Raw genomic sequence first — 19,550 nt, 5'->3', positions numbered from 1 at the left:
GACAATTAAATCTTATGTGCATTAAAGTAGAAATGTTTGATTGTGGATGTCTTGTCTTGAGAGTTATTTTGTCTAAATGACTTTCCTCTGCAAAATTTTCCCCAGTACATAGCCACAGCTATGATATGTATTATCATGCAACACTGACCCCTGTTATGTTATAGCCTGAGCGGTTACAAGTGGAACATGTTACTCTGCAACCATTAAGCCACATTTGCAATATTTCAGAATGCTACACAAAAATAGCAGGACCATTACTATTTTCGTGTAAGAAAAGCCACAAAGCATGAACGTTTAAATTTTTCATGTTCACTGACTCCCAGAGCATTCTGCATCTCAATATGTGTATATTATTCTGGTTAACCTTACTTGAATATGAAGAGCTTCTTCATCAATGAAACTCAATTGGAGTAAAAGTCTGTTGACAGTGCTCATTGAGAATGTGGAAGACATAAACAAATTTCCTTTTATCACCAATGTGAAGAATGTGCATGAACTCTAGTGGGTATGGATGGCAAATGATAGCAAATTTCTAGCAACAAATTTCTTGTGAAATATGCCCCATTACTCTTTCATGAATATTGGACATGTATTCCTAGGCATTTTATTTAATGTGTATCACTTGTTTGGAGGAACTCATTCCTGCTTGTACTAAACACTATACTCATATTGATGGCAACAAAGAGAGGCTTCATTATTTCATGAATGTCCCAGGAAATAGTACAATGTCATATTTGTTCCCAGCATATTAGTTTAACACTACCAGTACCAGCCCACTACTTATCCATGTCTGCAGAATACAGGCAATTTTGTCTGTGTTAAAAAATTAATGCCTTGGAGGATATTGGACATAAAAATACAAAATTAACTCTATTTTAAGCCCATTTTGTGTTCTGTAATATTTGACTATGAACAAAATTTTGTCTAGTATAACATGGACAAAATATATTAAGTATATGACATAGTTTACAGAAAATAAAGAGGCATCCATTCATATAGGTAGAGTAAATGAATTCATATATTCATAATGATGACTGCTGAATATTGTATTTAAATACAATAGCATGTCCTACATGGATTTATAATGTATTTTCACAAGAATATGTTCAGGTCCAGAAAATATGGCAGCCAATTGAGGCCCATGGCAGTGATCTCTGGTTACCCCAGAGCCAGAAAGCGGTCCCCAAAGTGCTCCTCCAGGACATCAAACTCTTTTCTGCTTTGATGGGGTCGAGTTCTATCATGCACTAACCACATCCTGTCAAAATGAGTGTCACTTTGGATAACAGTGATGAAATCATCTTCCAAAACCTTCACATACCATTCCATAGTCACTGTGCTATCGAGGAATATCACACCAATTATTCTGTGACTGGACATTGCACACCACACAGTCACCCATTGAGGGTGAAGAGAGATATTGATCCCAAAATGAGGATTCTCAGTCCCCCAAATGCACCAATTTCACTCACTGATGAACCTGTCCAAATGAAAGCGGGCACAATTGCTAAACCAAACAACAAGGTGCTTACTAATTCTCATCATGCCTTGCAGCCAACTGTTCAGTTCAGAAGTTATGACGGTTTTATTTCATTTAGTTGAATGAGTGTCACCCTGCACAAATCCAGTGCTTACTCCTGTCTTGGTCACAAGATCTTCTAGAATGATACAATGAACTTTTGGACCATAGCTTACACTTACTCAGTGTCATTCCCTTCATCTTCACTATTTGCCATAATGTGGTTCTGCCCTGTGATTTTTGGACATTTTTGAAGCAGTTGTGCCACACTTTTACCCGATAGTTGCTCGTGGCACTGTCATCGGAAACATATTTGTGCTTCTCATTGGTTCTTACTTGGCTGTTGCCAAGTTTTTGGGAAAACTTGATGTAGTATTGCTGCTTATTTTTTGGTGTCTTAAAACTTATAAAAATCATAATCAGATGCACACCTGTGACACACCCTGTCACTGGCAGTTTGCATGCAACTGATCTTATACTAGCAGAGAGGAAAATCCACAGCTGCAGAAAGGTGTTCCCCACATCTTTACTCAACAGAAACTTGCAGGCAGTTTTGTTCTCATCCTGTCTTTTACTTTAAGTCACTGAATGACTAATGAAGTTATGTTTGAGAATTGTTATACACATCCTTATAACATAAGATGTTGCTCTCTTTCTCCTGTAGTAACTGACATCACTGTAGTCACTGATTTTCTGTACACAGTTAATCAGGTACATGTCCCTTCATAGTCCATGATGGTATTGCTTGGAATCTCCCAAAAGACTGCACATTCAATTACCTCTACTGTCTGGTTTATATGGTGACTGTTTATGTTGAATTTGGATTAAGTGAACACTTAGTAAAATCTCATTGCAGGCCAAAGATTTAGGTACTTAATCTGTTACACAAAATCTTAGGATGCCAACCAATACTTCTGCTTGCATTATGTCTGTGGTATGTCCAAATAATTTCCAAGGCTTAATTAGCTTGTCAAGAAATAAGTACTTTGTCTCTTTACATTATGCAAGGAAATTGACTGTATCTTGAATTAAAGATCTGCCCAAACTTTTTTTTTGTATTTCAGTGGTGAAACAGCTGTTTACAGCTCAGTGAATCAACACTGAACACTCTGGATTTGTCAAAACCATTCTGTTGGCTTCTGTGTTAGAAATGTAACAATTAACTTCAAGTTTCAAAATTGCATAACTATGCTGAATTTAAAGGTTCATTGATTTTGTTATGATCTTCCAACCCACTGGTTAAGCCTAAAATTAACTATCTAGTTGCAGAAACGCTGTACATCCCTTGTCATGTGAAATAACTGACTGATTACATTGGTCAGTATTAAAACTGAAATGTCAAAATGATTCCATCTTTACATCATGTACAATTTCCAGGTACTGTCCAGATTTTTACACCATTTCTAAGAAATGAGCACCAGTCTGCTATGCAAAAACATATCAGAATCACAAATATAAACACTTTGTGGACAAATTTTGGGGAAAATTTGCAGCTTATGTGGGCCAGCATTACACGAAAATTAAAATAGTGTACATTTACATAATGAGGCATCCAATCTGCACCCTAAATTTAAGGGAGGAAAGAGATATCAGCTTTAATTTGTTTTATTTACAGAAAATTGTTCTAACAAGGCTCTATTCTTAATCACTAGTAGAAGAATCATTGTCACCATCTTCCCACAGAGAATAGTTCTCAGTTCCATCTCATTAATATGTGATAAGTTTTAAGGATTTTTTTCCACGAGTGCTTGTGGAATGTGGAGTCCTATGCACATTTCAGCCACTTACAAATCTTGCTGCTTGATTTTCAACTTGGTGCGAACTTGTTTTCATCAGCCATCCATTATGTGTATTGCTGTTTAAGTGCAGCTTTGGATGACTTATTACAACAAACATGAAGTGCAACAGGACTTTGTTAGGCATCCGGGCATAATGGTAGTCAGTTTTCACTTTCCATAACATAACTATGACTTTCTCTGTTAAAGTCTGTGAAAACTGTCCAGGACCAACAAGTTCCACTTATCCAGTAACTCTAGGGTGATGTTGCCAAACACGGGTCACCCTGTCGACCACAGTCATTTCCAGCCACTCCTTCAGTTTTTCCCTCACCAGTATGCCTTTCACTGAAATTTTTGGAGTACTTTTCCTTTAAAATATAGTGTAAGGTGGTAGCCTTCATCCATCACCAGTTACACACATCACTGTTCATCTTTGCTTCTCATTACCACCAGTTAATATCATGATGCTGGATTTCAATTCACTGTTCTTTATAGAGTTGCATCTCAGAATGGACTGGCATTTGATCTGTTACCAATTTGCAATAATATATAAAAATGTTCACAGTGCAAATTGATCATGCAGTGATGAAAAATCACTTCTCTTCATCACCTGAATGCTATGAAGTGACAGTAGTTTTCCTCCATGGATCTAATCCATTTCATTGATCTGATGGATCTAAAATTTCTTACATGAATTTGAACTTTACCTTCAACAATGATAGAAGCTGAAGAAATGAATTAAGAATTGTGGCATAGCTGGGATTTGAACCCTGGTCTGCTGCCACACTAGGCAGATGTGCTGACCATTGCATCACTGTAGCAGTATGGCTAACACAGGTGCACGGACTGCCATAGTCCAGTGTCTCCCTAACACAGATTTAAATTCACACCTTCGCTGACTATTTGGGAAGGCAAAACTGGGCTGAAGTTGTGAGTAGATGTTAATGTTATGGAGGGCACTGGACTAGTGTAGAGCGTGGAGCTGCGCTAAACCTACTGATACAGCGGTGTAGTAGTCAGCACATCTGACTTATAAGCAGGAGACCAGGTTAGTCCCAGCTGTGGCACAAATCAAATCACTCCTTCAGCTTCTCTCATCAGTTTCAATTCAAATATCCCAATAGTCAGCCCAGGCTAGTTTTGAAAACAGAGATGCCTAGTTCTTTGGCTGAAGCCAGTGTTGGAGTAGGCACATTTCACCAGTAACCGTGCAGCCGTAATAGGAGACCTTTCACCAGTTGTGAATACAACCCTGACTCCTACCGTACTTTCTTCCCACAGTTTCTAGTGTTATGGTGTTCTTTTAATGTGCACCTGACATGTCAGACTGAAGCTGCAGTGCTACAATATAACAGGATCTACTGTTGGTGGAGCAGTACCAATCTTATTACAATTACCTCCACACACTCCAGTTTTTGTCCTTGAATTCAGGAAAAATGTGCAGATTATTTGTGTAAATATGGTATGTTGAATGGGATCTATGGTACAGATTATCTAACCAGTAGTAAGATGGCAGTATGCTCTGTATACTTTATTGTTGTAATACTTTGAGAAATAATTGTACTACTTCTACTTCTTGCTGTTGTGTAGAAGGGGAAGCTATCTTGCTTTTGTCAACAAATACAGTTGCTCGGGTGTACCTCATGTGGAAAGAGGTGTAAAAGTTGGTGGCAGACGGGCAGCAGCACACGGCAGGAGTAGCTCACTACGGGCCGTACGTCTACTGGGCGAGCGTCCACAGTGGAGAGGCGCCAGTCGTCCGGAGCGGCCCCTACGGATCCGTTACTGACGTGCTCGTATCTTCTGGCAAGTGTGGCAGACAGATCTGCCTGCTAGTTTTCTTCTTTCTCTGTTGGATGTCTGTTGATGAATGCTCAGTGATACAGAGGATTTTGGGAAAATACTGACAAGCGAATTGACGTTGCCTTCACAGATTCTGAACTAGAGAGTCCTTAAGGACATTAAGCAAAATGTGAATGTATACATGCCAAAGTGCATGAAATTCAGTAGCTGTAGTGAAGTTAAACAACCTGCAGGTCTTGCTTGTTGGTTACATTACTGAATTACAGCCTAAATTTACTTAGCATTCCTGTTGTGACCTAGTTAATAGGTAAAAGAATTGTTCAGTACCTCAAAAGGTTTTGGACACTGATAAACCCTTGTTGGCATTGTAGCAACTACTTTTGATGTGCAGTCATACAAAGACTAAAACACCTGCAGGTGTCTGAAACCTACATAATTGGAGAATTTTAGGTAAGTGACTGCATATAGGGTGCTCATATGAACTATTCTTGAGTGCTACTGGGGTGCTTGGATCTTCCCCCAATCAAAGAAGTTAAAAGCTGACTGCAGAACGATTCTACAGCCCCAGCAAAAATTCTGTCTAAGGACCATGAAGATAAGAGAAATTAGGGCTCATATGGGGCATATTGACAATTATTTCCCCCTCGTTCTGTTTGCAAGTGGAACAGGAAAGCAATGGCTCGTCCTGATACAGGGTACCCTCTGACATGCAATGTATGGTACTTGTGGAGTATGTATGTAGATGTAGAAACAGAAGAAAAAACAATTAAAGTATAATGAACACAGTGAAAAATTTCAGATTGTCAGTAACTGTTGAGATGGTGTGTGGGAAGGGGGGGGGGGGGGTGTTCATCCATTATCTAATCAATCTCTCTTTACCTTTTTTCCTGTAACTTCCTTCCCTATCTCATAGACAGTAACATATCTTCAAACACCATCCCCTGATTATGTCACTTTGTTCTTACAAATGCTAGACTGATCAGTAAATGTTTTCTAAAACCAGAAAATTAAGTCAAATTTGACTCATACAAATTTGGTAGGTGATATTTATTTGGACACACCTATCTATTCAGCAGTAAAGCTTCAGTTTAGAATATGATTAGGAGTAATCAGCTGACTTACAGGCCTGTATCACTAATGTCGTTTTGAAGTATGGTTTTGGAACATATACTGTATTCGAACATTATGAAGTACCTCGAAAAAAAAAAAACGATTTATTAACACATAATCAGCACGGTTTCAGAAAATATCATTCTTGTGAAAGAAAACTAGCTCTTCATACTAATGAAGTAATAAGTGCTATCAATAGGGGATGTCAAATTGATTCCATATTTTTAGATTTCCAGAAGGCTTTCGACATTGTTCCTCACAAGTGTCTTCTATACAAACTGAGTGCCTATGGAGTATCGCCTCAGTTGTGTGACTGGATTCATGATTTCCTGTCAGAAAAGTCACAGTTCATAGTAATAGATGGACAGTCATCAAGTAAAACAGAAGTAATATCCGGCGTTAACCAGGGAAGTGTTATAGGCCCTCTATTGTTCCTGATCAATATTAATGACATAGGAGACAATCTGAGTAGCCGTCTTAGACTGTTTGCAGATGATGCTGTCATTTACCGTCTTGTTAAGTCATCAGATGGTTAAAATGACTTGTAAACTCATTTAGATAAGATATCTGTATGGTGCAAAAAGTGGCAGTTGACCCTGAATAAAGAAAAGTGTGAAGTTATTCACATGAGTACTAAAAGAAATCAGCTAAATTTCGATTATGCAATGAGTCACACAAATCTAAAGGCTGTAAATTCAACTAAATACTTAGGGATTACAATTACACATAACCTAAATTCGAACGATCACATAGATAATATTGTGGGTAGAGCAAACCAAAAACTGTGATTCATTCACAGAACACTTAGAAGGTGCAACAGGTCTACTAAAGAGACTGTCCGCCCTATTCTGAAGTATTGCTGTGCGGTGTGGGATCCACATCAGGTCGGACTGACGGATGGCGTCAAAAAAGTACAAAGAAGGGCAGCTTGTTTTGTATTATTACAAAATAGGAGAGATAGTGTCACAGACATGATATGTGAATTGGAGTGGCAATCATTAAAACAAAGGCATTCTTCATTGTGACGGGATCTTCTCATTAAATTTCGATCAGCAGTTTTGTCCTCCGATTGTGAAAACGTTCTGTCGGCAACCACCTACATAGTAAGAAATGATCATCATGATAAAATAAGAGAAATCAGGGCTTACACAGAAACATTTAAGTGCTTGTTTTTCCCATGTGCCGTTCAAGAGTGGAACAGTTGAGAGACAGCTTGAAGGTGGTTCATTGAACCCTCTGCCAGGCACTTTATTGTGAATCGCAGAGTAATCACATAGATATATATGATGCAGTAGTGTGTCAAAATATGCACAACGCATCCTTCTGCTATGGCAGTGAGGAAATGGACTCACTTCCATGAAACAAAGCAGCAGTGGTACAGCTGCTGTCATTTTGTTTCTCATATCTTAATGGTACTCACTATAACACAATTCTACTATTACAGGTAAGAATCTTGTGCAGACATACTTCATTTACCTTGTACTTACATTTAAACCTGCAACTACCTGAAAAATAAATTAATGTGTAAGCATTATTGATATCAGGGGAAAATGGATTGTTCCTTTACTTGGATTTTTACATTGAATTAGTGCTTGTTTCTATTTTGTATGAATTGTGAAGACAATTTAGTCTTATGCTAAGAACATGACAGTTTTAATTTTCTTCCAAAGTAAGATTTACACAACAGTAAACATTGGATTATACATGCTGTTTGTAGTGAGTTGGGGGAAGAAAATTTTGTATCTTGTTCACTCATCACAGTAAACTGACCCAAAACATGTGATGAAGCAGCATCAGCTGTTGACTTCTGGATGACGAGTATGATGTATATTAATGTAGTATTAATCATGTGCTTTTAACATACTCTTTATCAGGAATTAACCTCACACAAACATGAAACAAAGTTCATGCAACTGGCATAAACACATCAGATGTACAAAAATGCTAGTAAAAACTCGCCGTTAGCAGTATTTTTTTATGTGGTACAGCATCTAAAAAGTTTAGCCAATAACCAACTAGGCAGGTTCAATACTGCTGCCAGACTTTCTGATCTAACCACCTAAATTAGAGACCATCTTACTTCCACTTAATTTGGTGGGAAATTTTTTAAGGAAATTTTTCAGATAGTGTCATTTTCCTAGAGCAAAGAAAAATTAAGTAATGTTATCCTAAAAACCCTTCCCCCATGAACCATAGACCTTGCCATTGGTGGGGAAGTTTGAGTGCCTCAGTGATACAGATGGCCATACTGTAGGTGCAACCACAATGGAGGGCTATCTGTTGAGAGGCCAGAAAAACATGTGGTTCCTGAAGAGGGGCAGCAGCCTTTTCAGTAGTTGCAGGGGCAACAGTCTGGATGATTGACTGATCTGGCCTTGTAACACTAACCAAAACGGCCTTGCTGTGCTGGTACTGTGAACAGCTGAAAGCAACGGGAAACTACAGCCGTAATTTTTCCCGAGGGCATGCAGCTTAACTGTATGGATAAATGATGATGGCATCCAATTGGGTCAAATTTTCTGGAGGTAAAATAGTCCCCCATTCGGATCTCAGGGGAGGTACTACTCAGGAAGACGTCGTTATCAGGAGAAAGAAAACTGGCATTCTACGGATTGGAGTGTGGAATGTCAGATCACTTAATCGGGCAGGTAGATTAGAAAATTTTAAAAGGGTAATGGATAGGTATAGTGGGAATTAGTGAATTTCGGTGGCAGGAGGAACAAGACTTTTGGTCAGGTGAATACAGGGTTATAAATACAAAATCAAATAGGGGTAATGCAAGAGTAGGTTTAATAATGAATAAAAAAATAGGAGCTCAGGTAAGCTACAACAAACAACATAGTGAATGCATTATTGTGGACAAGATAGACACGAAGCCCATGCCTACTACAGTAGTACAAGTCGATATACCAACTAGCTCTGCAGATGATGAAGAAATTGAAGAAATGTATGATGAGATAAAAGATATTATTCAGGTAGTGAAGGGAGACGAAAATTTAATAGTCATGGGTGACTGGAATTAAAGAGTAGGAAAAGAGAGAGAAGGAAACATAGTAGGTGAATATGGATTGGGGCTAAGAAATGAAATAGGAAGCCGTCTGGTAGAATTTTGGGCAGAGCATAACTTAATCATAGCTAACACTTGGTTCAAGAATCATGAAAGATGGTTGTATACATGGAAGAATCTTGGAGATACTAAAAGGTATCAGATAGATTATATAACGGTAAGACGGAGATTTAGGAACCAAGTTTTAAATTGTAAGATATTTCCAGGGGCAGATGTGGACTCTGAACACAATCTATTGGTTATGAAATGTAGATTAAAACTGAAGAAACTGCAAAAAGGTTGGAATTTAAGGAGATGGGACATGGATAAAATGAAAGAACCAGAGGTTGTACAGAGTTTCAGGGAGAGCATAAGGCAACAATTGACAAGAATGGGGGAAAGAAATACAGTAGATGAAGAATGGGTAGCTTTGAGGGATGAAGTAGTGAAGGCAGCAGAGGTTCAAGTAGGTAAAAATGACGAGGGCTAGTAGAAATCCTTGGGTAACAGAAGAAATATTGAATTTAATTGATGAAAGGAGAAAATATAAAAATGCAGTAAATGAAGCAGGCAAGAAGGAATACAAACGTCTCAAAAATGAGATTGACAGGAAGTGCAAAATGGCTAAGCAGGCATGGCTAGAGAACAAATGTAAGGATGTAGAGGCTTATATCACTAGGGGTAAGATAGATACTGCCTACAGGAAAATTAGAGAGACCTTTGGAGAAAAGAGAACCACTTGCATGAATATCAAAAGCTCAGATGGAAACCCAGTCCTAAGCAAAGAAGGAAAAGCAGAAAGGTGGAAGGAGTATATAGAGGGACTATACAAAGGTGACGTACTTGAGGGCAATGTTATAGAAAGGGAAGAGGAAGTAGATGAAGATGAAATGGGAGATATGATACAGCGTGAAGAATTTGATAGAGCACTGAAAGACCTAAGTCGAAACAAGGCCCCAGGAGTAGACAACATTCCATTAGAATTTCTAACAGCCTTGGGAGAGCCAGTCCTGACAAAACTCTACCATCTGGTGAACAAAATGTATGAGACAGGCGATATACCCTCAGACTTCAAGAAGAATATAATAATTCCACTCCCAAAGAAAGCAGGTGTTGACAGATGTGAAAATTACTGAACTATCTGTTTAATAAGTCATGGCTGCAAAATACTGATGTGAATTCTTTACAGACGAATGGAAAAACTGGTAGAAGCTAACCTCAGGGAAGATCAGTTTGGATTCCGTAGAAGTATGGGAACACGTGAGGCAACACTGACCCGTGACTTATCTTAAAAGAAAGATTAAGAAAAGGCAAACCCACGTTTCTAGCATTAGTAGACTTAGAGAAAGCATTTGACAATGTTGACTGGAATAGCCTCTTTCAAATTCTGAAGGTGGCAGGGGTAAAATACAGGGAGCGATAAGCTTTTTACAATTTGTACAGAAACCAGATGGCAGTTATAAGAGTCAAAGGACATGAAAGGGAAGCAGTGGTTGGGAAGGGAGTGAGACAGGGTTGTAGCCTCTCCCCGATGTTATTCAATCTGTATATTGAGCAAGCAGTAAAAGAAACAATAGAAAAATTTGGAGTAGGTATTAAAATCTATGGAGAAGAAATAAAAACTGAGGTTCGCCGATGACATTATAATTCTGTCAGAGACAGCAAAAGACTTGGAAGAGCAGTTGAATGGAATGGACAGTGTCTTGAAAGGAGGATATAAGATGAACATCAACAAAAGCAAAACGTGGATAATGGAGTGTAGTTGAATGAAGTCGAGCGATGCTGAAGGAATTAGATTAGGAAATGAGACACTTAAAGTAGTAAAGGAGGTTTGCTATTTGGGGAGCAAAATAACTGATGATGGTCGAAGTAGAGAGGATATAAAATGTAGACTGGCAATGACAAGGAAAGCGTTTCTGAATAAGAGAAATTTGTTAACATCGAGTATATATTTAAGTGACAGGAAGTCGTTTCTGAAAGTATTTCTATGGAGTGCAGCCATGTATGGAAGTGAAACATGGACGATAAATAGTTTGGACAAGAAGAGAGTAGAAGCTTATGAAATGTGGTGCTACGGAAGAATGCTGAAGATTAGATGGGCAGATCACATAACTAATGAGGAGGTACTGAATAGGATTGAGGAGAAGAGGAGTTTGTGGCACAACTTGACCAGAAGAAGGGATCGGTTGGTAGGACATGTTCTGAGGCATCAAGGGATCACCAATTTAGTATTGGAGGGCAGCGTGGAGGGTAAAAATCATAGAGGGAGACATAGAGATGAATACACTAAGCAGATTCAGAAGGATGTAGGCTGCAGTAGGTACTGGGAGATGAGGAAGCCTGCACAGGATAGAGTAGCATGGAGAGCTGCATCAAACCAGTCTCAGGACTGAAGACCAAAACAACAACAACATCCTAAAAGACAGATACATATAGACAAAGTCAGGTAAAACATAGTCCAAGAGGATATAGCTGAAAGAAAGCAAATTGTGCCAGATTTTTAATTTTTATATAAAAGCATTAATTACTTTGATTTGCATGTTTAAGCAGTTTTGTTGCGTGCTTTAACACTTTTGTTACAGTTTCTAGGTGCTGTTGTAATTCTTTCAGTCACTATGGTTTGCACTGGAATATTGTCTGAAGAGCAGTTACATGCCTCACTGTGTCTTTGCTTTCCCCTTTACCCATATAGATACTTCCTAAGTTATCAGATATACCCAACTAATCATTAGCATTCTTCTGTGAGACTGTATTTCAAAAGTGTTCTATTCTTCTCTGCACTGTCAGTGTTTCCCTAGCACAAAATTCCACACTCCAAATAAATTTCTTCAGGAGATCCTGACACTTAAAATTTTGATTTTGCCACAAGTTTTTCAGAGAAACTTCTACAGCTATTGGCAGTCTGCACTTTGTTCTCTTTGCTTTGGCCATACCCACTAACCAAATAACTCTGGCAGTGCATAGACTAGAGTAAGAAATAAACTCTACAGCATTGCTTGCTTTAAGTTCATTTATATTACCTTCAAATTAGTTTTTTTTTATATATTGAACTGCTAGTAGAGGGATTTAATACTGCCAGTGTTTTAACTTTCTAGGCTGTTGCCAACATTATAAGCAAAATAAACTGTTTCACCATGTGCTTTAGGTTAGGATTTTCTTAAGTAAATGTTTGCTGTGGAGGTTTTGTAGGCATCAGTCCTCACTTTTCATCTATTGACTGACCAAAGATGACCACAATGTGGTAAAAATGAAAGTCTCCAAATTCTCCTATAAATTTTGCAAAAAAAAAAAAAAAAAAAAATCATCATCAGAATTTTCATTTTTCCATTACATTATATTTTATATTTTTGCAAAACTGAAAATATCCAAAATATCTGTGTCAGTGTAATAACCATGGTAAGTTTGCCAGGCAACTGCATGAAAATTATATTCTAGGCTATAAAATTGCCTCTGCTTCATAGATTAGGGTGCCGGTATGTTGTGAGACATCAGTCCTCTATTTACTGTCGTCAGTCATCAGTAATTCAGCAGGCTTAGATTCTGTTCAAAATGTGTGCTCAGCTGATGGACTTCTTTTCAGGATCACAACAGTGAAAACCCACCAGTAACAGTATTACAAATAAATTTAAAGTGCTGTTGCAGTTTTTTTCTCCACCTATTGGTGTTGTTTAGTCAGTTTATGGATAATCCATTAAAACTTTTCAAATTGAACTGCTGATGTTACATTATCACACCAATGCCCAATGTTTGAGCAATACTCATTTCGGTATTACTAAATCATTGCTCAAACAATGGCAATATTTTTTTCATCAGTAACAGTAGTACTTGGGCATTTAAGAATTAGAACAATGAGAAATCATTAATCTCCTTTGAATTTGTTTTAACATTTGTAGTTGATGTAGAGGGTTGCTTGTTCACCAAATGCATGTCCAAACTGAGCTTCATTGTTCAGGCATTAATGATTTAAAAATTGTAGAAAATAGTCCTGAATTGTTTAGGTAATTTTTGGTGTATGTTACCTTTAAATGATAATCCAAATGTTGGAGCAAATCAGGACAGAGCAGTAAGCTCAAAAAACATTAAAAACACTGGTTTACATTTCTCTGTGTCATTAGAATACTGGATTATTGACTAACAGCTTAGTTGTTATAGTCAAAACATATGAAGTGGGAAAGGGAATGGAGGTGTATTTGAATAACCATTATACAACCTTCACTGGGTGTAGTGAGAAAACCGTACTTCAGGATATTTCCCACAGCCTAGTTCATACAACCATGTAGAAAGCCTTAGTATAGTCAAAATTCAGTGCAAGACAGGATAATAAATTTGGAACTTTGACTGCTGTTGAATGGTATGGAATCAGTATTGAGTGACCTTGTAATCCACCCACATCCTTCAGTTTACTTTGATACTGACTATGATTAAGCTTACCTAGTTATCAGAAAGGCATAGATTCCAAAGAAAACAAACTGAAATGTGAAGATTAGTTCTACACTTCTCCACAAGTGGATACTATCTTAATAAATGGAAACACTCATAATTACAAATAAATTTTGAATAGTTGAATTAGTTATTAAAGAAACTGCAGTTAAATGAAACTTCAGTTATACAAAGAAATAAGGTTGCCAGTCCTAAAATTGATGACTACTGAAACCACTTACATTTGATTAAAATTAAGTGTACATAAAAATTAGTAATATGGGTGTAGACAAAAAGTCATGGCTCACAGGAAGTCATTAGAAAAATTGGAGTACATAATGAGCACTCAAGATTAAGCTCTTTGAGATCAAAACTGAATTACTGCATTGTGGCATAATTATAAGTGTATTGTTAAAGTTATCTTAACTGTTATTCCTTTTGGAAAATGAACCATTCAAAATACTTAAAATTCAGTGTTGGAAACATAGATATCAATCTATATGTGCAGACAGGTCAGACAAATGAAAATTTTTACCCACACCTGCCGCTCACTACGCGGATGCACCAACCACTACACCACACTGGCGCAGTGGCTTTGCACAACTGCAGACTACCCTAGCAGATGTCTCCTCAATCGACATTCCTGTTCACAACTCAGCCCACATGGTATTCCCCCCAAACTTGACCAACATTGCACAGGTTCTCCAAATGTATTGGAATAGCATCTCAGCATTGGACAAGGTGTGAATAGAAAACTGGATTGAAGGAGTCAGGCTAAGATAGTTTGTGCAGGTGTCCAAAGACACTGTGCAAGGATGGTGTAGTGGTAGTGCATCCGCATAGTGAGGCAGTGAGGAGAAGTGGGCTCAAATCTTGGCCTCTCTACAAATTTTCATTTGCCACTTCAGTCTGTGTGCATGCATCGTAGATGTTTGAGACTTTGAAAGGTCAAGGTACCATTAGTGTAATTTGATAATGACAGCTGATGACAAATCATTAGAATACAAAGACACTGATATTCACATTTATCGAGACACACAAAAATCGTTAGTACGTTTGGCTGAGAGTTAAAGTAAACTCTTCTTCCACATTCAATATTTTTGGCAATTACCAAATGTTCCTTACAAAAGTTAGTAAAATCGATTGCAGTAAAATATTTGCATAGGGAATTTGATTAATCAACAAGAAATTGTTTCTCAACTTACATAACTGCCAGAAAGTAAGGCTAAGTTTCTCTCAAACTGAAGTTTCTGGAGCTCATGTGATTATCAGTGTTAAGGATAACAGAATGTCGACCCTGGTTGTGGTAAGTTACATGGATCAGTAGCAACTATAGAAGAATCATTAAGTATGTACAACTGTTTTGTCCGAAAACCTCCCCAGAGGATAGAAAGTCTTTCACAGAACTGAGTCTGAGATGGCCCAGCATTACTGTGAAGCTGCTGGCATCGTGTATTAGCTCAGCACAGTAATGTTAACTGTGGCTGCTCTTCCAGTTGTGAATTATTCTAGGCATACTTTGGCCAAACTATACTGGTACTTCAAAGTTCTGCTGAAGCCTCTTAATAAATTAACATTGTTCTCTGACCCAGCAGAATTATATTGGCTCTCTCATCCACAAAGTGTTACTGTCCTAGGTCTCCATGCTGGAGGCATACTTACTGCCACCCTGTGTCACTTGCAGCTAGTTGGCATCTACAGGCTGTTTAGAAATTAAGTGCGAGAAGAACTGTAGGAATTGTTAAGTGTTGAGCTGCACTCACATTGTCCACAAGAAAAGGTGGTTAACAGTCACATAAGTTTAGAATTGCAAGGTAACAACAAAGTCAAATCTGAACACACTGGAGCCTATACTGTTCACCTGTGCACACATCCTCGATAGCCAGGACCACCTTAGAAAAGTGGCTGATAAGTTGGCGGTGAAAGTAGGCTATTGTCAATGGACTCATTTCCATGAAACAAAAAGGCAGTGGTACAGCTACTGTCATTTTGTTTCTCATATTTTAATGGTACTCACTATAACATAATTCTACTATTACAGGTAAGAATTTTGTGCAGACATACTTGATTTACCTTGTACTTACATTTAAACCTGTAAGTAGCTGAAAAGTAAATTAATGTGTAAGCATTGTTGATATCAGGGGAAAATGGATTGTTCCTCTACTTGGATTTTTACATTGAATTAGTGCTTGTTTCTATTTGTATGAATTGTGTAGACAATTTAGTGTTATGCTAAGAACATGACAGTTTTAATTTTCTCCCAAAGTAAGATTTACACAACAGTAAACATTGGATTATATATGCTGTTTGCAGTGAGTTGGGGGAAGAAAATTTTGTATCTTGTCCACTCATCGCAGTAATGTTACCCAAAACGTGTGATGAAGCAGCATCAACTGTTGACTTCTGGATGCTGTGTATGATGTATATTAAGGGTGGTAGGACGTCAAATAGGCTGACTTTGGCCTGAGAGTCAACATAGGACATTTTAATTTCCAGTGTCTATAATGTTACAAACAAATTAATAAAACTTTGTCAGCAACACCAGGAAGGATTCAGCATTCACACACATTGCAGTGGAAGCTCAAAAACATAACAAAATAATTTATTTCTAAAAACAAAGATGATGAGACTTACCAAACAAAAGCGCTGCCAGGTCGATAGACACACAAACAAACACAAACATACACACAAAATTCTAGCTTTCGCAACCAATGGTTGCTTCGTCAGGAAAGAGGGAAGGAGGGGGAAAGACGAAAGGATGTGGGTTTTAAGGGAGAGGGTAAGGAGTCATTCCAATCCCGGGAGCAGAAAGACTTACCTTAGGGGGAAAAAAGGACGGGTATACACTTGCACACACACACATATCCATCCGCACATACACAGACACAAGCAGACATTTGTAAAGGCAAAGAGTTTGGGCAGAGATGTCAGTTGAGGCGGAAGTAAAGAGGCAAAGATGTTGTTGAAAGACAGGTGAGGTATGAGCGGCAGCAACTTGAAATTAGCGGAGGTTGAGGCCTGGTGGATAACGAGAAGAGAGGATATACTGAAGGGCAAGTTCCCATCTCCAGAGTTCTGACAGGTTGGTGTTAGTGGGAAGTATCCAGATAACCCGGACGGTGTAACACTGTGCCACGATGTGCTGGCCGTGCACCAAGGCATGTTTAGCCACAGGGTGATCCTCATTACCAACAAACACTGTCTGCCTGTGTCCATTCATGCAAATGGACAGTTTGTTGCTGGTCATTCCCACATAGAAAGCTTCACAGTGTAGGCAGGTCATTTGGTAAATCACATGGGTGCTTTCACACGTGGCTCTGCCTTTGATCGTGTACACCTTCCAGGTTACAGGACTGGAGTAGGTGGTAGTGGGAGGGTGCACGGGCCAGGTTTTACACTGGGGGCAGTTACAAGGGTAGGAGCCAGAGGGTAGGGAAGGTGGTTTGGGGATTTCATAGGGATGAACTAAGAGGTTACGAAGGTTAGGTGGATGGCGGAAAGACACTCTTGGTGGAGTGGGGAGGATTTCATGAAGGATGGATCTCATTTCAGGGCAGGATTTGAGGAAGTCGTATCCCTGCTGGAGAGCCACATTCAGAGTCTGATCCAGTCCCGGAAAGTATCCTGTCACAACTGGGGCACTTTTGTGGTTCTTCTGTGGGAGGTTCTGGGTTTGAGGAGATGAGGAAGTGGCTCTGGTTATTTGCTTCTGTACCAGGTCGGGAGGGTAGTTGCGGGATGCGAAAGCTGCTTTCAGGTTGTTGGTGTAATGGTTCAAGGATTCTGGACTGGAGCAGATTCATTTGCCACGAAGACCTAGGCTGTAGGGAAGGGACTGTTTGATGTGGAATGGGTGGCAGCTGTCATAATGGGGGTAACTGTTGCTTGTTGGTGGGTTTGATGTGGACGGACGTGTGAAGCTGGCCATTGGACAGATGGAGGTCAACGTCAAGGAAAGTGGCATGGGATTTGGAGTAAGACCAGGTGAATCTGATGGAACCAAAGGAGTTGAGGTTGGAGAGGAAATTCTGGAGTTCTTCTTCACTGTGAGTCCAGATCATGAAGATGTCATCAATTAATCTGTACCAAACTTTGGGTTGGCAGGCCTGGCTAACTAAGAAGGCTTCCTCTAAACAACCCATGAATAGTTGTTGAGTGTCGTATCTCAGTTCTAAAGGTATATCTAATTTATTTGTGGACATGCATTTATATCATATGCACCGTATTCTGTGAATTTATGATCTGCATTTAACCGTGTGCAACTACATACTTGTTTCAATGTTCTGAAAACACAGCAATGGATAGGAATCTGCTAGAAATTGCTACAGCAATGATAGCAATCGCTGCACTGGAAGTGGGAAAGAAGGACAGAAGAGGCAGAAAAAGAGGTTGTTGGGCTCGACATTGGCTGCAGAGACGTGAAGAAGTGAGGGGTATATACAACATGCGATGAACAAAATGGAACCAGAGGACCCCAATGAATTCTGCAATTTTGTAGGCATGGACAAGTCATGTTATGACAAATTGCTGTCGTTCATCAATGATAACATTTGTCACAAAGACACCGTTATGAAGGAATCAATTTCTCCTAGTCGAAGGTAGGATTGTATGTACTGCAATATACCATATTGTTAGGATTACAATTTTTGTGTGTGTACTGTCTGTATTTACTTTGTGGTGATTTCTTCAACAATACTGCAAGTGGGTTGTCATTTAGAGTCTGAGAATACCAACAAAGTTTCGTTCATTGGTAGGGTACAATCAGTGGCACTGTAAACATAACTGGAAAAGTGTATTTGAATGCATACCAGTTGCACATATTAACTTTTACTAAGACCAAATGGAATGTTTATGTGCCCTTCCACTACATCATTAAGCTGCTGAAGAGCACTTTTATGCTAAATTATTTACGGTTTACACAGAAAAATCACGGTAATCTAGCACTGTTAGTATTATTTTTGGCCTCTCATTTGTAATTCAAATGCATTATATCCTGTAGCAGTTATGTTTTCCAGATTTCACCGTATTCAGGCAACTTTGCACATTGATGTATACAGCGGGATTTTGAGTGGTAATTTAGATTGCATTTGTTCTTTTAATATTTGATTACTCCTAACTTCAGTATCGTTATATAATTTGTATATATATCACTATTCATTCTGCAACCATCAATGTAAATAAGTCTTCTGGATAACCTTGTAACAGCTCAATTTGGCTTTTGAAAAGGCTTCTCTACTGAAGATGCAATAATCTCATAAATTGTTGTAAAACTAACTAAAAAATCTAATAGGCATTTTTTGTGATCTTGTATAGGCCTTTGAATGTGTAGATTATAAAATTCTGCTAGGGAAAGTAATATGGTATGGGAGTAGTGGTCTCCCCCACATACTGACAGTCATATATTAACACTGGAAAATGGAGGCTAGTAAATAAAATGGGAATAAGAATAAATTGACAGTGGGAAAATATTAATATGCTGTTCTGCTAAGTTTAGTGCTTAGCTGACACCTGTTCCTGGTCTACATAAACAATTTATAAGAAACATGTGACTTCAAAATCTCTAATGTCTGCTGATGGCGCTACTGTACTGATAAAATGTCCAAACATATCAATACTAGAGTCAACCAGCAGAATAATAAAGGCCTACAGCTGGTTCACAGCCACTACCTTTAACCTTAATATGAAATTACAAACATATCAAAATGACTTAACAGGTACCAGAAGTAGTGATTAATAGGGAATTCAGTTTATAAGACTCCAAATGTTAAGTTTGTGGGCATTAGATGGATAATTAACTGAGATGTTACAAGCATGGTGGATACGTAACCATTTTACAAACTGTGCAGTAACAGTGTATTAGGAAATTGCTAATTTA

Source organism: Schistocerca americana, chromosome 11 (assembly GCF_021461395.2).
Source record: "Schistocerca americana isolate TAMUIC-IGC-003095 chromosome 11, iqSchAmer2.1, whole genome shotgun sequence".
NCBI lineage: Eukaryota > Metazoa > Arthropoda > Insecta > Orthoptera > Acrididae > Schistocerca > Schistocerca americana.
This window is presented reverse-complemented; position numbering follows the sequence as displayed.